General features: G+C 46.0%; 1 long non-coding RNA gene and 1 other non-coding gene across 2 annotated transcripts; both read right to left on the reverse strand.

Annotated features, from left to right (window-relative positions):
* Positions 1-12,874: 12,874 nt before the first annotated feature.
* Positions 12,875-14,061, reverse strand: LOC119118825. The gene is made up of 2 exons (XR_005096979.1): positions 13,946-14,061; positions 12,875-13,109 (listed from the first exon to the last, which is right to left on the reverse strand). It is a non-coding gene; the product is annotated as an uncharacterized LOC119118825 (long non-coding RNA).
* A 2,853-nt stretch (positions 14,062-16,914) lies between these two features.
* trnaq-cug lies at positions 16,915-16,986 on the reverse strand. Its single transcript has one exon. It is a non-coding gene; the product is annotated as a tRNA-Gln (tRNA).
* Positions 16,987-18,046: the final 1,060 nt, after the last annotated feature.

Below are 18,046 nucleotides of genomic sequence, written 5' to 3' on the forward strand. Positions count from 1 at the left end.
CTGAGCTGCGCAGGGATTTTCTCTTCTTCCCAAATCTTAAGAAGCAGGGCATGGATGTGCCTGAGAAGGTCGGGTCCGCCTTTCTTCAAGACCTCTGCTGGAATTCCATCGGACCCAGCAGCCTTGTTGTTCCTCATCTTCCCAATGGCATCCTGCAGCTCGTTCAGGCTGGGTGGCTCTCCCATGCTTTCAGCTGTGGGCTGTTGTGGTAGTTGATCAAGAGCCTCCATCTCAGGTATAGTGTCCCTGTTTAAGAGGTCCTCGTAGTGTTCTTTCCACCTGTTTGCAATTGCCTCCTTGTCCTTCAGCAGCAGGCCATCCTTTGAGCGAAGGGGGGTTAGGCAGCGGTGGCTGGGACCATACACCGCTCTCGTGGCATCAAAGAAGCCTCTCGTGTCTCCAGAGTCAGCAAGCTGCTCGATCTCCAGAGCCTTCTTTGTCCACCATTGGTTCTTCAGTTTCCTAACCTGTGTTTGGACGGCTGCCTTCGCTTTGGCATGGGCTACTCTTTTCACCTTGCAGTGGATGTCATTTTGCCAGGTGATAAAAGCTTGCCGCTTGTTGTTAATTAGCTGCTGGATCTCAGTGTCATTCTCATCAAACCAGTCTTGATGCGTCCGCTTTTTGTGCCCGAGGATTGTTTTGCAGGTGTTCATTATGGTAGTCGAAAGTGTGCTCCAGTGTGTTTCAGTATCCTCTGGGTAGTGGTTGGGCAGCGCTGCACTAAGAGCCTCCTGCAGCTGTTGTTGGTAGGCGGTGTCATTCAACAGCTCGATGTTTATTCTTGGCATTGTCTTTTCTGCATCCGTTTTTTCCGCATTAGGCGGATGGACATGATGGAGCGAATGAGGCGATGGTCGGTCCAGCAGTCGTCTGCACTGGTCATTGCTCTGGTGTTTAGGACATCGCGGCGGTCTTTAGAGCGGACAATGACATAGTCGATGAGATGCCACAGTTTGGAGCGAGGATGCATCCAAGATGTTTTGAACTTGGTTTTTTGACGGAAAAGTGTGTTGGTGATGACCAGGTTGTGTTCTGAGCACTTGGTTAGTAGTAATGTGCCATTAGAGTTTGTGTTTCCAACCCCTTCTCGTCCCAGCGTACCCCTCCATAGGTGGTGGTTTCGTCCCACTCTGGCGTTGAAGTCTCCAAGCAGGATTAGCTTATCCTCCTTGGGGACGTCCGATAGGACTTTGTCTAGGTCAGCGTAGAAGGCCTCCTTAACTTCGTCCTGTGCATCGAGTGTTGGTGCATAGGCACTAATGACCGTGGCCATCTGATTGTTGGCAAGCATCAGGCGTATGGTCATTAGGCGCTCGTTAATGCCCACAGTTCATGGAGGTGGTTGATGAGGCGGTTCTTGATAGCAAAACCCACACCATGGATTCTTGGCTCAGTTGCAGGTTTTCCTTTCCAAAAGAAAGTATATCCACCTTTTTCCTCCTTCAGCTGCCCTTCATCTGCTAGTCGGGTCTCGGAGAGTGCTGCGATGTCGATCTGGAACTTCCTTAGCTCTCTGGAGATGATGGCAGTTCGCCTTTCAGGTCGATCACTGGCTTGGTTGTCCGTTAGGGTCCGCACGTTCCAGGCTCCAATGTGTACATGTTTTTGTTTCTGACCGCGTGATGGTGATCCCTCTGGATGCGGTATTCCAGACAGGATTTGGGATTATTATTACTTTTGATGAAATAATGATTGCACACTGTCTGCAAATCCAATAAACTTCATTTCACTTCTCAAATATCACTGCCGCCATCCACCGTGTATGGATTCGGGCTAGCGCCCAAAATTAAATTGGGCTAGTTGATCAACAGCAACGTTTTAAAGAAGGGCTTGTCTGGGAGTTGAACCCAGGACCTCCGACACCCAAAGCAAGAATCATACCCCTAGACCAACGAGCCATGACGGAAGCTTGCAGACCATGTTACATTCCGTGTAACGTTGGCCTGTCAAACGCTCCACATAATGATAGACAACAGTGTTTCCAAGAAGAGATCGTCCGGGAGTTAAACCCAGGTAATGATGCACCCTAAGCGAGAATCATTCCCCTGCACCGATGAGCTCCATAGTCGACCAGCTGACCCCGTTACATTCCGATTGGTAGCCCATGGACCTGAAGACTGAATGTCAGTGATTAATGGAATAAATGGAATCTGGTTGGCCTAAGGCTCCTAATTCCCTAACTTCAAGCCCTAACGCTAACTCTAAAACCAGAACAATAACCAAACCCTAATAATTAACCCCTAACCTGCTAACTCGCTAACAGTAACCCCCTCACCTTTAACCCTAACCTCTAATGCGCCCCCTAAAGGTAGTGCCCTCTAAACTTGAAGGCAGGCATATACGAAAAAGACCAGCAGATTGCCCCATTTCAGTACTGTTTTAATAACGTTTACAGATGGTTAAAATCCACATAATAGTTATAAGCGCATGTGTTCTGTGAGCGTTCCCCTTTCTGCTTCCTCCCTTTCCTTTCTCCCGCCAAGCAGTCCATCTTGCCCCAACACAGGGCATGTTCCTTGTTAGTATCGTGGATAGTATCTCTGCTTGTCGCGTGAAAGACTGGGGTTCGGTTTTCAACCCGAGTGCGTTAACCTATGTTTGCAGCAGAGTTATTAGAGAGCTGCATTGGTTGTGCGTGCATCTTAAGTGAGTGACCTGTTAGTTTTTCAAAATGAACTCAAACTTTTATCTGTAGCCACCTTCTACTAAATCACTGGTCCCCAACCTTTTTTGCGCCACGGACCGGTTACGTGTCAGAAATATTTTCGTGGACCGGCCTTTATATAAATAAATAATACATTTATATACTATGTGCCTTCTTATTTTTACTTTGTGTATTGTTTACTTGAATGTTTTGTTTGTCTGTGGACCAATTGGGTGTAATATGTCTTGTCTCCACCGTGGGATAGTAGGAAACGCAGTTTCAATGTCTTTGTATGTCTTGACATGTGAAGAAATTGACAATAAAGCAGACTTTGACTTTGACTTTGATAATGCGTTACAGTAGTCCAGGCGCGACATAATAAACGCATGTATAATAGTTTCCGCATCACGAGAGAATCGGACGAATCTTACGAATATTACGGAGGTAAAAAAGCGCAATTTTAGTTATGTTCTTATTGTGCTTTTGAAAGGAGAGCGTTTGGTCAAATGTTACCCCGAACCTCAAGTATTTTGGCATTTACCTATTCCTATCTATACTATTTACTTGTGAGCTGCTCCATAAAACCATATAGGTAACATCCATGAAGTAATGGCGTGGGTTCTGTAGTGTAGTGGTTAGTGCTCTGTACTCTCACCCCAGCGACCTGAGTTCAAATCCCAGTGGGACCAAAAATATCTTATCTTATCTTATATTAAAATTTGCAACAGAGTTGCTCGTGTGCTCCCCCATAAAACCATATACCATATGCTAGAGTTAGGGTTGTTAGGGCTAGGGTAAGGGCTAGGGCTAGGGTTAGGGTAAGGGCTAGGGTTAGAGTTAGGGTTAGAGCTAGGGTTGGGTTAGAGCTAGGGTTAGGGTTAGGAATAGGGTAAGAGCTAGGGTTAGGAATAGGGTAAGAGCTAGGGTTAGGAATAGGGTTAGAGCTAGGGCTAGGGTTAGGGTTAGGGTAAGAGGTAGGGTTAAGGTTAGAGCTAGGGCTAGGGTTAGGGTAAGAGGTAGGGTTAAGGTTAGAGCTAGGGCTAGGGTTAGGACTCTCACCCCAGCGACCTGAGTTCAAGTCTCAATGGAAAAAAATGGCCAAAAAGAAAGGTGAGGGGTAAGAGCTAGGGTTAGGATTACGGTTAGAGTAAGAGCTAGGGTAAGGATTAGGGTTAGGGTTAGAGCTAGGGTTAAGGTTAGAGCTAGGGTTAGGGTTAGAGCTAGGGTTAGGAATAGGGTAAGAGCTAGGGTTGGGTTAGAGCTAGGGTTAGAGCTAGGGCTAGGGTTAGGAATAGGGTAAGAGGTAGGGTTGAGGTAGGAATAAGGTAAGAGGTAGGGTTGAGGTAGGAATAGGGTTAGAGCTAGGGTTAGGAATAGGGTAAGAGGTAGGGTTAGGGTAAGAGGTAGGGTTAAGGTTAGAGCTAGGGCTAGGGTTAGGACTCTCACCCCAGCGACCTGAGTTCAAGTCTCAGTGGAAAAAAATGGCCAAAAAGAAAGGTGAGGGGTTAGAGCTAGGGTAAGAGCTAGGATTAGGGTTAGGTTTAAGGTTAGAGCTAGGGTTAGGGTTAGGAATAGGGTAAGAGCTAGGATTAGGATTAGAGCTAGGGTTACGGTTAGGATTAGGGTAAGAGTTAGGGTTAGGGTTACAGTTAGGGTTAGAGCTAGGGTTAGGGTTAGGAATAGGGTAAGAGCTAGGGTTAGAGCTAGGGTTAGGAATAGGGTAAGAGGTAGGGTTAAGGTTAGAGCTAGGGCTAGGGTTAGGGTTAGGAATAGGGTAAGAGGTAGGGTTAAGGTTAGAGCTAGGGCTAGGGTTAGGGTAAGAGGTAGGGTTAAGGTTAGAGCTAGGGCTAGGGTTAGGACTCTCACCCCAGCGACCTGAGTTCAAGTCTCAGTGGAAGAAAATGGCCAAAAAGAAAGGTGAGTTTGTAAAACTGCAGTTTAAGGTCAGTACTCGTTTTCAATATTGATTTTTTTTTTTTTTTTTTTTAATTCCACCACTTTTAAATAGTCCATTACATTCATATCTGCTCCTGTCTAGTATTTACCAAAATCCAAATTTGGTTCCAACAAGATTGGTTCTACAGGACATTATTGTAATAAATAACTCCTTATGAGCACAAGTGTAGATAGTTTTTTTCTCTCTTTAGTTTGCTGTTAGAAACTGTACCCTTGATCCGTGTGTTTGCTGTCCTAATAAGATAAGTTTAACATATTTTTTTCTGTACTTAAAAATCATCATTTCAGATGGGCTGATGCCAGAAGTCATAGAAGTGACCTCTTGTACCTTCACATCTCGTGGCCCAAGTAATGAAAAGTCTGCCAAAAAGTGAGGTGAGTTTGGAGTAATCCTTTTCAATATATAACTTTATCATGGTTGCTTTTAAATTGTCCAATTGTTACTACTGTATCAGTATCTAATTATCCTCACATATGCTGCTTACTAAGATTTAGATGACCCAAGCAAGATATATTAAACACCACGACTTTTTTTCTTAGACATGTAAGGTCTAAAGTTTAGACCTTTATTCAATCATAGTTGAATTTTGTGATAAAATGAAAATTAACCCATCCAAATTTATTTATATCATCTTTGTTTGTCTATGTGTAGCACGTTATCAAAGCAAATTCCCCATACATGTAAAACACTGTCTGAAAAAAGTTTTTTTCAGATTTTTATTTTCCCTGATTTTGCAACAACTTGTATCTGTTCTTAATGGTTTTGTCAGAGAAATGGTGCATCCCAATGTGCTGCCTGTGCAACCTCTGTAGGGGCCAGGAATTGCTTCATCTACCAGCAGTGACACTCTGGTCAAATGCAAAACTGCTTAAAAGTAGTCAAGAAAATGAGAGACCTCTTTCCCCCACCTCCAAAACTGGGGCCATTCTAATATTGCCCTTTTGTGCATCTATTTTTAATTTTGTTAATATGAAAACAGCTGACACTGAAGACCACCGAGCAACTTAAATGACCGGATTAATATCCCAGATAATAACTGATTTACTTATGTCTATTGTGGGCTCATCACCGTTGACAAAGATAGTTGACTTTTTAAAATATCTCATTTAAATTATTTTGTCGGACTATTGTACATAAAGTGAATGTATTCTTTATGCAGTCTTGTTCTAATTAAGTTGTCAACTAAAAAGTGCTCTTCTTATGCCCTTAGGTAAAGAAAAAGTTGTGAAAAGAAGCTGGACCCCAGAGGAATGTGCTGCAGTAAATAAACATTTAAGGAAGTATATATTGACAAATCAGGTTCCTGGTAAGTTTGACTGCGAGAGATGCATTGCTGCAGAACCACAAGCACTGAGTAACAGAGACTGGAAAGCTGTTAAGTACTTTGTCAAAAATAGAATAACCACCATGAGGAGAAAATATGAGTGAAAGAGCTTCCCTTAACAGAGGTAGAAACACATGGCTGGTCCTGTTTCACCATTTGTTCACTATTTGTCATGTGTGTATAGGTGGACCTCTTAAGGTTGAAATATTAAAAGCGAGCCCCATTTTAAATCTGTAATCTGTCTTGTATTTGACTCAACATAGTAATATTTACACTCTTTGGCGGCTCGGTGGTACACTGGTTAGCACGTCCGCTTCACAGTTAGGAAAGTGCGGGTTCGATTCCACCAACGGCTGTTGCATGTTGTTGATGATGTCTGTTGTTGGGTCAGGAAAACTAAGATGTGGAGTAACGGTTGGTTCTTTATTGGCAAGATCTTGGGTTGTTTAATGGCCGGTCAATGCACATGGCACTTCAGCAGATGTAACAACACTAGGTCAGGTCTCCAGGTCAGAAGGTTTTATACTGTCCGGAAAAGGCGGGAAAGCTTCACCTGACCATTTGGTATCTATGTGTATTGGAGAGTCACTGCCCTGTGTGTGTGTGTGTGTGTGTGCGTGTGTGTGTGTGTGTGTGTGTGTGTGTGTGTGTGTGTCTGTGTGTGTGTGTGTGTTCCATCAGCACACAGGGCGTGTGATGCGTCAGTGCAGTCGTGTTGGAGTCGTAGTGCCTGTAGTTTGTGCATGCTGCATGCTGCGTCTGCTTGCCACTTTTCTGCTTTCAGCTACCGCCACCGGCTAGCCCTCTGTTTCCGGGGGTGAAAAGAGGAGCCGAGTGTATAAGCCGGTACACAGCCTCTCCATTGCCAAGACTTGCACACGCCTCCTCGTGGCCACACACGGCAACTGGCACCTTGTGGTCCCAGGCTAAGTTGTGCAGGATCTCGGAGCAGCAGTGGGCCCCAGAGATGTGGCATGTAGGCCCACCGGTGTGTGGACACGCCCTACTGCCCATCAACCACTGTGGGTAAACAGCTCCAGCTATGGGTAAAATAGTGAAGACCTCAACGGTGGACCAGGCGAAGGATGATAGCTGACCTAAGGGGTGGCGTCACAACGGCTGGGAAGGCGGATGAAGGCTGCAGCAGAAAAGGGTCACCAGTCGTCTGGGTCTCCTTGCCACTGGACTCTGACCCCGATCTGTCAAGGACAGTGTGGTGACTGTCTGTGCACCAGTCTCCCCACTTTAAACAAAGTCACGCACAGGCGTCTTTTTCAGGGAGTCCACCTTACATCCCGGATTAAAGTCCTGTGGCGACCAGTAAGTGGCAACGGGGGCAGGATTGTGAAGTCTGGAAGCCCCTAGTCACAAGCTGGCACATCAGGCGGTGGATGTTAGATGACGGCAACAGTTCTTAGTGCTTATGCACCTACCCTCGTTTCCGATGAGGACAAAAAAGAGGCCTTATATGCCTGTCTGGATGAGGTATTGTCAAAAATCCCCAAGGAGGACAAGATTATTATATTGGGAGATTTCAATGCCAGAGTGGGCCGAGACCACCACCTCTGGAAGGGCACCATTGGAAAGGAAGGCATTGGAAACATCAACTCCAATGGGGTTTTGCTTCTTAGCAAATGTGCTCAATACGACCTTACCATCACCGCGAGCCCCGGGCGGGCAAAAGAAACGTTTTAAGGACAACCTCAAGACCAGTCTCAAGAAATTCCAAATAACATCTCAGGACTGGGAGCGCATCGCCTTGAACAGGAACTGCTGGAGGGTAGCGGTGCAAGAAGGGGCAGCACATCATGAAAAGGAACTCCGCCGTGTCCCAGAAACCAAACAACAACTCCGTAAGGAAAGACAAAAACAGGCTCCAGCACGACCACAACCCACCACCACTTTCCCCTGCCCACACTGCACAAAAATATGTGGATCCCGGATCGGCCTCTACGCCCACCTGCGGACCCACAAGTAGACGACCCTGAGAAGAAGACAGTCATACTCGTCCCGAGTGTCCGCCGATGATGGTGTGTGTGTGTGTGTGTGTGTGTGCGTGTGTGTGTGTGTGTGTGTGTGAGAGCGAGAGAGAGCGAGAAAGAGTGCGAGAGAGAGAGAGAGAGAGAGAGAGAGAGCGAGAGAGAGAGCGAGAGAGAGCGAGAGAGAACGCTCAACCGTAGCGTGCCGCCGACCGCCCAACTGCACCGCGCTGGTCGCATTATTGTGACAGAGCCGTCGCTGAAATTTAGAATTTTTGTTCGAATTCCGATTTGTTCGAGAACCGGGACGTTCGGAAACCGAGGTTTGACTGTACTCCCAGACTTCCCTGCCACTTGTGCGCTGTACAGAAAGCCAATTATGGGACTAAATTGGAATAGCTGGTCTCTGGACACTGGAAAAACTGGTTTCAGATACCCAGCAATTGACACATTAGCAATTAAAAAAAAAGAAGAAAAAAAAAAAAAAAAAGAATTCAAAACTTCTGGCTCCCACACCAGCATATGCCTGCCATGGTCTGGACCTTGTGGTTCCATAGTGTAATGGTTAGCACACTGGACTCTGAATCCACTGATCCGAGTTCAAGTCTCAGTGGAACCTCAACCTTTTTGGCATTTACCTATTCCTATCTATACTGATTGTGAGCTGCTCTATAAAACCATATACGTAACTTCCATGAATTAATGGCATGAGTTCCATAGTGTAGTGGTAAGTGCTCTGGACTCTCACCCCAGTGACCCGAGTTCAAGTCTCAGTGGAACCTCAACTATATTGGCATTTGCCTATTCCTATATATATGCTTGTGAGCTGCTCCATAAAACCATATACATAACTTCCATGAAACAATGGTGTGGTTTCCATACTGTAGTGGTTAGTGCTCTGTACTCTCACCCCAGCGACCTGAGTTCAAGTCTCAGTGGAACCTCAACTATTTTGGCATTTACCTATTCCTATCTATACTGGCTTGTGAGCTGCTCCATAAAACCATATACGTAACTTCCATGAAATAATGTCGTGCGTTCCATAGTGTAGTGGTTAGTGCTCTGGATTCCCACCCCAGTGACCGGAGTTCAAGTCTAAGTGGAACATCAACTATTTTGGCATTTACCTATTCCTATGTATATATACTATACGTTTCTTTTGCCCGCCCGGGGCTCGCGGACCTCTCTCCAGCTGGGAGTATAACATCTGTTTGGGGAGGCGGGTGTCAGCCATGCGGATGAGATGTCCTGTCAATCGGAGTTGGTGCTGCATTATTAAGGTGGTGATGCTCGGTATCCTGGCTTCCTCCAGAACGCTGATGTTTGTGCGTCTGTCCTCCCATTTGATCCTGAGTATTTTCCTCAAGGTTCTCTGGTGGTGTTGTTCAAGAGCTCTTAGTTGCCTGCTGTAGGTTGTCCATGATTCTGCCCCATAAAGTAAGGTGGGGAGAACCACAGCTTTGTAAACCAGGAGGTTGGTGTCAACCCGGAGGTCTCTGTCTTTAAAGACTCTTTTCCGCAGTCTGGCATACGCTCCACTGGCAGAGCTCAGGCGATGGTTGACCTCAGAGTCAATGTCCGCTTTGGAGGAGAGAAGGCAGCCGAGGTAGGGGAAGTGGTGAACATATTCAAGTGCAGTGTTGTCCACATTTATGATGGGCGGAGTAGATGGCTGGTTGGGTGGGGGTTGATGTAGCACCTGGGTCTTCTTGATGTTCACGGTCAGACCCAGGGCTCTGTATGCCTTAGCGAAGGAGTTCAGGATGCCCTGGAGGTCTTCTGCAGAGTGTGCTGCAATGGCATTATCGTCTGCATACTGAAGCTCCACGACCGTGGTGGTTCTGATCTTGGTTTTGGCTTTGAACCTGTTAAGGTTGAAGAGCCTCCCATCAGTTCTGTACCAAATTGGGATTCCGTGTGGTAGTTCTTCGTTGATGAGGTGGAGTATGGCGGCAATGAACACAGAGAACAGGGTGGGTGCAATGATGCATCCCTGTTTGACCCCTGTCTCTACAGTGAAAGGCTCAGTCAAGGAGCTGTTGTTGAGCACTGTGGCTGTCATTCCGTCATGTAATAAACGCAGTATTCTGACGTATTTATCCGGGCAACCATACTTCAGAAGGATTTTGTCAGGTCTATGAAAGCCATGAACAAAGGCTGTTTATGCTCACGGCATTATTCCTAGAGTTGGCGTGCTGTAAAAATCATGTCTGCAGTGCCTCTAGATGGGCGAAAACCGCACTGCGATTCTGGGAGAACTTCCTCAGACAGTGGCAGTAGGCGATTGGCAAGAACACGAGCAAGTACTTTGCCAACTGTTGAAAGGAGCGAGATGCCCCTATAGTTTCCGCAATCCGCTTTGTCCCCTTTCTTGAAAATGGTCACTATCAGAGCATCCCTGTGCTCCGAGGGGAGTACTTCTTTTTCCCAGACCTTCAGAAAGAAGGAATGGAGGTGGCGCTGGAGCTCTACTCCACCTTCCTTTAGGACCTCAGCTGGGATCCCATCTGGCCCAGAGGCCTTGTTGTTCTTCAGGCTCCTGATGGCATCTTGGACCTCTGCTAAAGTGGGAGGTTCACCCATGTCTTCCCTGATGGGACTCTGAGGGATGTGACTGAGGAAATCTGACTGAGTTGTGCTGTCACGGTTGAGGAGTTCCTGAAAGTGCTCTCTCCACCGGTTGTTTATGGACTCATTGTCCTTCAACAGCTCCTGCCCGTCTTTAGAGCGTAGGGGGTTTTGGCCGCGATGGCTTGGGCCGTAGACAGCCTTAGTAGCGCTGAAAAAGCCTCTGGTGTCACCAGAGTCTGACAAACTCTAGATTTCCAGTGCCCTTTCTGTCCACCAGGAGTTTTTAATCTGTCTCACCCGGCTCTGGACGTCAGCCTTGGCTCTGGAGTTAGCCTGTCTCTTTGCTGTGCAGGTGATGTCATTTTGCCAGACACGAAAGGTTTCCCTTTTCTTGGAGATGAGCTGTTCTATCTCCGTGTCGTTCTCATCAAACCAGTCCTGATGCTTTCTGGCCTTGTACCCGAGAGTGGCACGGCAGGTGTCGAGGATGGAAGACTTGAGCAGGCTCCAGTGTTCGTCAATGTCCTCAGGGTATTCCTGATTGAGGCTTTCTCCAAGAGAGGCCTGAAACTGCTGCAGGGCGGCAGTTTTGTTCAGGGTCTCAAGGTTTAGTCTCTGCCGGCTCAGCTTCTTTTGCAGTCTCCTCTTCCTCTTGAGTCTGATGGACATCGTGGATCGTATCAGGCGGTGATCTGTCCAGCAGGCCTCTGAATCCATCATGGCTTTTGTGATGCTCACGTCGCGCTGATCCCTGGCCCTGACAATGACATAGTCAATAAGATGCCATTGTTTAGAACGAGGGTGTCTCCATGAACCATTGAGTTTGTTCTTCTGGCGAAAGATGGTATTGGTGATGGTAAGGTCGTATTGAGCACATTTGCTAAGAAGCAAAACCCCATTGGAGTTGATGTTTCCAATGCCTTCCTTTCCAATGGTGCCCTTCCAGAGGTGGTGGTCTCGGCCCACTCTGGCATTGAAATCTCCCAATATAATAATCTTGTCCTCCTTGGGGATTTTTGACAATACCTCATCCAGACAGGCATATAAGGCCTCTTTTTTGTCCTCATCGGAAACGAGGGTAGGTGCATAAGCACTAAGAACTGTTGCCGTCATCTAACATCCACCGCCTGATGTGCCAGCTTGTGACTAGGGGCTTCCAGACTTCACAATCCTGCCCCCGTTGCCACTTACTGGTCGCCACAGGACTTTAATCCGGGATGTAAGGTGGACTCCCTGAAAAAGACGCCTGTGCGTGACTTTGTTTAAAGTGGGGAGACTGGTGCACAGACAGTCACCACACTGTCCTTGACAGATCGGGGTCAGAGTCCAGTGGCAAGGAGACCAAGACGACTGGTGACCCTTTTCTGCTGCAGCCTTCATCCGCCTTCCCAGCCGTTGTGACGCCACCCCTTAGGTCAGCTATCATCCTCCGCCTGGTCCACCGTTGAGGTCTTCACTATTTTACCCATAGCTGGAGCTGTTTACCCACAGTGGTTGATGGGCAGTAGGGCGTGTCCACACACCGGTGGGCCTACATGCCACATCTCTGGGGCCCACTGCTGCTCCGAGATCCTGCACAACTTAGCCTGGGACCACAAGGTGCCAGTTGCCGTGTGTGGCCACGAGGAGGCGTGTGCAAGTCTTGGCAATGGAGAGGCTGTGTACCGGCTTATACACTCGGCTCCTCTTTTCACCCCCGGAAACAGAGGGCTAGCCGGTGGCGGTAGCTGAAAGCAGAAAAGTGGCAAGCAGACGCAGCATGCAGCATGCACAAACTACAGGCACTACGACTCCAACACGACTGCACTGACGCATCACACGCCCTGTGTGCTGATGGAACACACACACACACACACACACACACACACACACACACACACACACACACACACACACACACACGCACACACACACACACACACAGGGCAGTGACTCTCCAATACACATAGATACCAAATGCTCAGGTGAAGCTTTCCCGCCTTTTCCGGACAGTATAAAACCTTCTGACCTGGAGACCTGACCTAGTGTTGTTACATCTGCTGAAGTGCCATGTGCATTGACCGGCCATTAAACAACCCAAGATCTTGCCAATAAAGAACCAACCGTTACTCCACATCTTAGTTTTCCTGACCCAACAACAGACATCATCAACAACATGCAACAGCCGTTGGTGGAATCGAACCCGCACTTTCCTAACTGTGAAGCGGACGTGCTAACCAGTGTACCACCGAGCCGCCAAAGAGTATAAATATTACTATGTTGAGTCAAATACAAGACAGATTACAGATTTAAAATGGGGCTCGCTTTTAATATTTCAACCTTAAGAGGTCCACCTATACACACATGACAAATAGTGAACAAATGGTGAAACAGGACCAGCCATGTGTTTCTACCTCTGTTAAGGGAAGCTCTTTCACTCATATTTTCTCCTCATGGTGGTTATTCTATTTTTGACAAAGTACTTAACAGCTTTCCAGTCTCTGTTACTCAGTGCTTGTGGTTCTGCAGCAATGCATCTCTCGCAGTCAAACTTACCAGGAACCTGATTTGTCAATATATACTTCCTTAAATGTTTATTTACTGCAGCACATTCCTCTGGGGTCCAGCTTCTTTTCACAACTTTTTCTTTACCTAAGGGCATAAGAAGAGCACTTTTTAGTTGACAACTTAATTAGAACAAGACTGCATAAAGAATACATTCACTTTATGTACAATAGTCCGACAAAATAATTTAAATGAGATATTTTAAAAAGTCAACTATCTTTGTCAACGGTGATGAGCCCACAATAGACATAAGTAAATCAGTTATTATCTGGGATATTAATCCGGTCATTTAAGTTGCTCGGTGGTCTTCAGTGTCAGCTGTTTTCATATTAACAAAATTAAAAATAGATGCACAAAAGGGCAATATTAGAATGGCCCCAGTTTTGGAGGTGGGGGAAAGAGGTCTCTCATTTTCTTGACTACTTTTAAGCAGTTTTGCATTTGACCAGAGTGTCACTGCTGGTAGATGAAGCAATTCCTGGCCCCTACAGAGGTTGCACAGGCAGCACATTGGGATGCACCATTTCTCTGACAAAACCATTAAGAACAGATACAAGTTGTTGCAAAATCAGGGAAAATAAAAATCTGAAAAAAACTTTTTTCAGACAGTGTTTTACATGTATGGGGAATTTGCTTTGATAACGTGCTACACATAGACAAACAAAGATGATATGAATAAATTTGGATGGGTTAATTTTCATTTTATCACAAAATTCAACTATGATTGAATAAAGGTCTAAACTTTAGACCTTACATGTCTAAGAAAAAAAGTCGTGGTGTTTAATATATCTTGCTTGGGTCATCTAAATCTTAGTAAGCAGCATATGTGAGGATAATTAGATACTGATACAGTAGTAACAATTGGACAATTTAAAAGCAACCATGATAAAGTTATATATTGAAAAGGATTACTCCAAACTCACCTCACTTTTTGGCAGACTTTTCATTACTTGGGCCACGAGATGTGAAGGTACAAGAGGTCACTTCTATGACTTCTGGCATCAGCCCATCTGAAATGATGATTTTTAAGTACAGAAAAAAATATGTTAAACTTATCTTATTAGGACAGCAAACACACGGATCAAGGGTACAGTTTCTAACAGCAAACTAAAGAGAGAAAAAAACTATCTACACTTGTGCTCATAAGGAGTTATTTATTACAATAATGTCCTGTAGAACCAATCTTGTTGGAACCAAATTTGGATTTTGGTAAATACTAGACAGGAGCAGATATGAATGTAATGGACTATTTAAAAGTGGTGGAATTAAAAAAAAATAAAATAAAAATCAATATTGAAAACGAGTACTGACCTTAAACTGCAGTTTTACAAACTCACCTTTCTTTTTGGCCATTTTCTTCCACTGAGACTTGAACTCAGGTCGCTGGGGTGAGAGTCCTAACCCTAGCCCTAGCTCTAACCTTAACCCTACCTCTTACCCTAACCCTAGCCCTAGCTCTAACCTTAACCCTACCTCTTACCCTATTCCTAACCCTAACCCTAGCCCTAGCTCTAACCTTAACCCTACCTCTTACCCTATTCCTAACCCTAGCTCTAACCCTAGCTCTTACCCTATTCCTAACCCTAACCCTAGCTCTAACCCTAACTGTAACCCTAACCCTAACTCTTACCCTAATCCTAACCGTAACCCTAGCTCTAATCCTAATCCTAGCTCTTACCCTATTCCTAACCCTAACCCTAGCTCTAACCTTAAACCTAACCCTAACCCTAATCCTAGCTCTTACCCTAGCTCTAACCCCTCACCTTTCTTTTTGGCCATTTTTTTCCACTGAGACTTGAACTCAGGTCGCTGGGGTGAGAGTCCTAACCCTAGCCCTAGCTCTAACCTTAACCCTACCTCTTACCCTAACCCTACCTCTTACCCTATTCCTAACCCTAGCTCTAACCCTATTCCTACCTCAACCCTACCTCTTACCCTATTCCTACCTCAACCCTACCTCTTACCCTATTCCTAACCCTAGCCCTAGCTCTAACCCTAGCTCTAACCCAACCCTAGCTCTTACCCTATTCCTAACCCTAACCCTAGCTCTAACCCTAACCCTAGCTCTAACCTTAACCCTAGCTCTAACCCTAACCCTAATCCTTACCCTAGCTCTTACTCTAACCGTAATCCTAACCCTAGCTCTTACCCCTCACCTTTCTTTTTGGCCATTTTTTTTCCATTGAGACTTGAACTCAGGTCGCTGGGGTGAGAGTCCTAACCCTAGCCCTAGCTCTAACCTTAACCCTACCTCTTACCCTAACCCTAGCCCTAGCTCTAACCTTAACCCTACCTCTTTCCCTAACCCTAACCCTAGCCCTAGCTCTAACCCTATTCCTAACCCTAGCTCTTACCCTATTCCTAACCCTAGCTCTTACCCTATTCCTAACCCTAACCCTAGCTCTAACCCTAACCCTAGCTCTAACCCAACCCTAGCTCTAACCCTAGCCCTTACCCTAACCCTTACCCTAGCCCTAGCCCTAACAACCCTAACTCTAGCATATGGTATATGGTTTTATGGGGAGCACACGAGCAACTCTGTTGCAAATTTTAATATAAGATAAGATAAGATATTTTTGGTCCCACTGGGATTTGAACTCAGGTCGCTGGGGTGAGAGTACAGAGCACTAACCACTACACTACAGAACCCACGCCATTACTTCATGGATGTTACCTATATGGTTTTATGGAGCAGCTCACAAGTAAATAGTATAGATAGGAATAGGTAAATGCCAAAATACTTGAGGTTCCACTGAGACTTGAACTCTGGTCGCTGGGGTGAGAGTCCAGAGCACTAACCACTAGAGTATGTAACCCACACCATTAATCCATGGAAGTTAGCTATATGGTTTTATGGAGCAGCTCACAAGCAAATAGCATAGATAGGAATAGGTAAATGTCAAAATAGTTCAGGTTCCACTGAGACTTGAACTCAGGTCACTGGGGTGAGAGACCAGAGCATTAACCACTACACTATGGAACGCACACCAATATTCCATGGAAGTTACGTATATGGTTTTATGGAGCAGCTCACAAGCCAGATATAGGAATAGTATAAATAGGAATAGGTAAATGCCAAAATAGTTGAGGTTCCACTGAGACTTGAACGCAGGGCGCTGGGGTGAGAGTCTAGAGTACTAACCACTACAGTATGGAACCCACACTATTAATCCATGGAAGTTACCTATATGGTTTTATAGAGCAGCTCACAAGCAAATAGCATACATGGGAATAGGTAAATGCCAAAATAGTTGAGGTTCCACTGAGACTTGAACTCAAGTCGCTGGGGTGAGAGTCCACAGCACAAACCACTACAGTATGGAACCCACGGCATTACGTCATGGAAGTTACGTATATGGTTTTATGGACCAGCTCACAAGCAAATAGTATATACACATAGGAATAGGTAAATAGAGACTTGAACTCCGGTCACTGGGGTGAGAATCCAGAGCACTAACCACTACACTATGGAACGCACGACATTATTTCATGGAAGTTACGTATATGGTTTTATGGAGCAGCTCACAAGCCAGTATAGATAGGAATAGGTAAATGCCAAAATAGTTGAGGTTCCACTGAGACTTGAACTCAGGTCGCTGGGGTGAGAGTACAGAGCACTAACCACTACAGTATGGAAACCACACCATTGTTTCATGGAAGTTATGTATATGGTTTTATGGAGCAGCTCACAAGCATATATATAGGAATAGGCAAATGCCAAAATAGTTGAGGTTCCACTGAGACTTGAACTCGGGTCGCTGGGGTGAGAGTCCAGAGCACTTACCACTACACTATGGAACTCATGCCATTAACTCATGGAAGTTACGTATATGGTTTTATAGAGCAGCTCACAAGCAGTATAGATAGGAATAGGTAAATGCCAAAAAGGTTGAGGTTCCACTGAGAATTGAACTCGGATCAGTGGATTCAGAGTCCAGTGTGCTAACCATTACACTATGGAACCACAAGGTCCAGACCATGGCAGGCATATGCTGGTGTGGGAGCCAGAAGTTTTGAATTCTTTTTTTTTTTTTTTTCTTCTTTTTTTTTAATTGCTAATGTGTCAATTGCTGGGTATCTGAAACCAGTTTTTCCAGTGTCCAGAGACCAGCTATTCCAATTTAGTCCCATAATTGGCTTTCTGTACAGCGCACAAGTGGCAGGGAAGTCTGGGAGTACAGTCAAACCTCGGTTTCCGAACGTCCCGGTTCTCGAACAAATCGGAATTCGAACAAAACAATTCGAGATTTTTTTGCTTCGGTTGTCCAACAAAATTCGGAGGTTGAACCTCGCAAGATGAGCCGAAAGGACCCGAGAAAACCCGACCGCGCGGCCCGGATGCCGACTGACTCCGTTCGTTATTGTAATTTCGTTACTTTGAGGATTGTATTAACCCCTAATCATGCCTCCAAAGAAAGCAAGTGGGAGCAGTAAAGCCATCCTAAAACACAAAGGCGCTCTTTAAGCAATGCGACAGTGAGCGCCCGGCGCGCTGCGGTTGCCCGACCGCACCAAATTAAGCTCCCTGCGCACTGAGATCCACTTAAATTTTAGAAAGTACATCAGAACTTTAAAAATATTTTCTAAATTTCAGCGACGGCTCTGTCACAATAATGCGACCAGCGCGGTGCAGTTGGGCGGTCGGCGGCACGCTACGGTTGAGCGTTCTCTCTCGCTCTCGCTCTCTCTCGCTCTCTCTCTCGCTCTCTCTCTCTCTCTCTCTCTCGCACTCTTTCTCGCTCTCTCTCGCTCTCACACACACACACACACACACACACGCACACACACACACACACACACACACACACACACACACACACACACACCATCATCGGCGGACACTCGGGACGAGTATGACTGTCTTCTTCTCAGGGTCGTCTACTTGTGGGTCCGCAGGTGGGCGTAGAGGCCGATCCGGGATCCACATATTTTTGTGCAGTGTGGGCAGGGGAAAGTGGTGGTGGGTTGTGGTCGTGCTGGAGCCTGTTTTTGTCTTTCCTTACGGAGTTGTTGTTTGGTTTCTG

Source organism: Syngnathus acus, unplaced genomic scaffold (genome assembly GCF_901709675.1).
Source record: "Syngnathus acus unplaced genomic scaffold, fSynAcu1.2, whole genome shotgun sequence".
Lineage (NCBI taxonomy): Eukaryota > Metazoa > Chordata > Actinopteri > Syngnathiformes > Syngnathidae > Syngnathus > Syngnathus acus.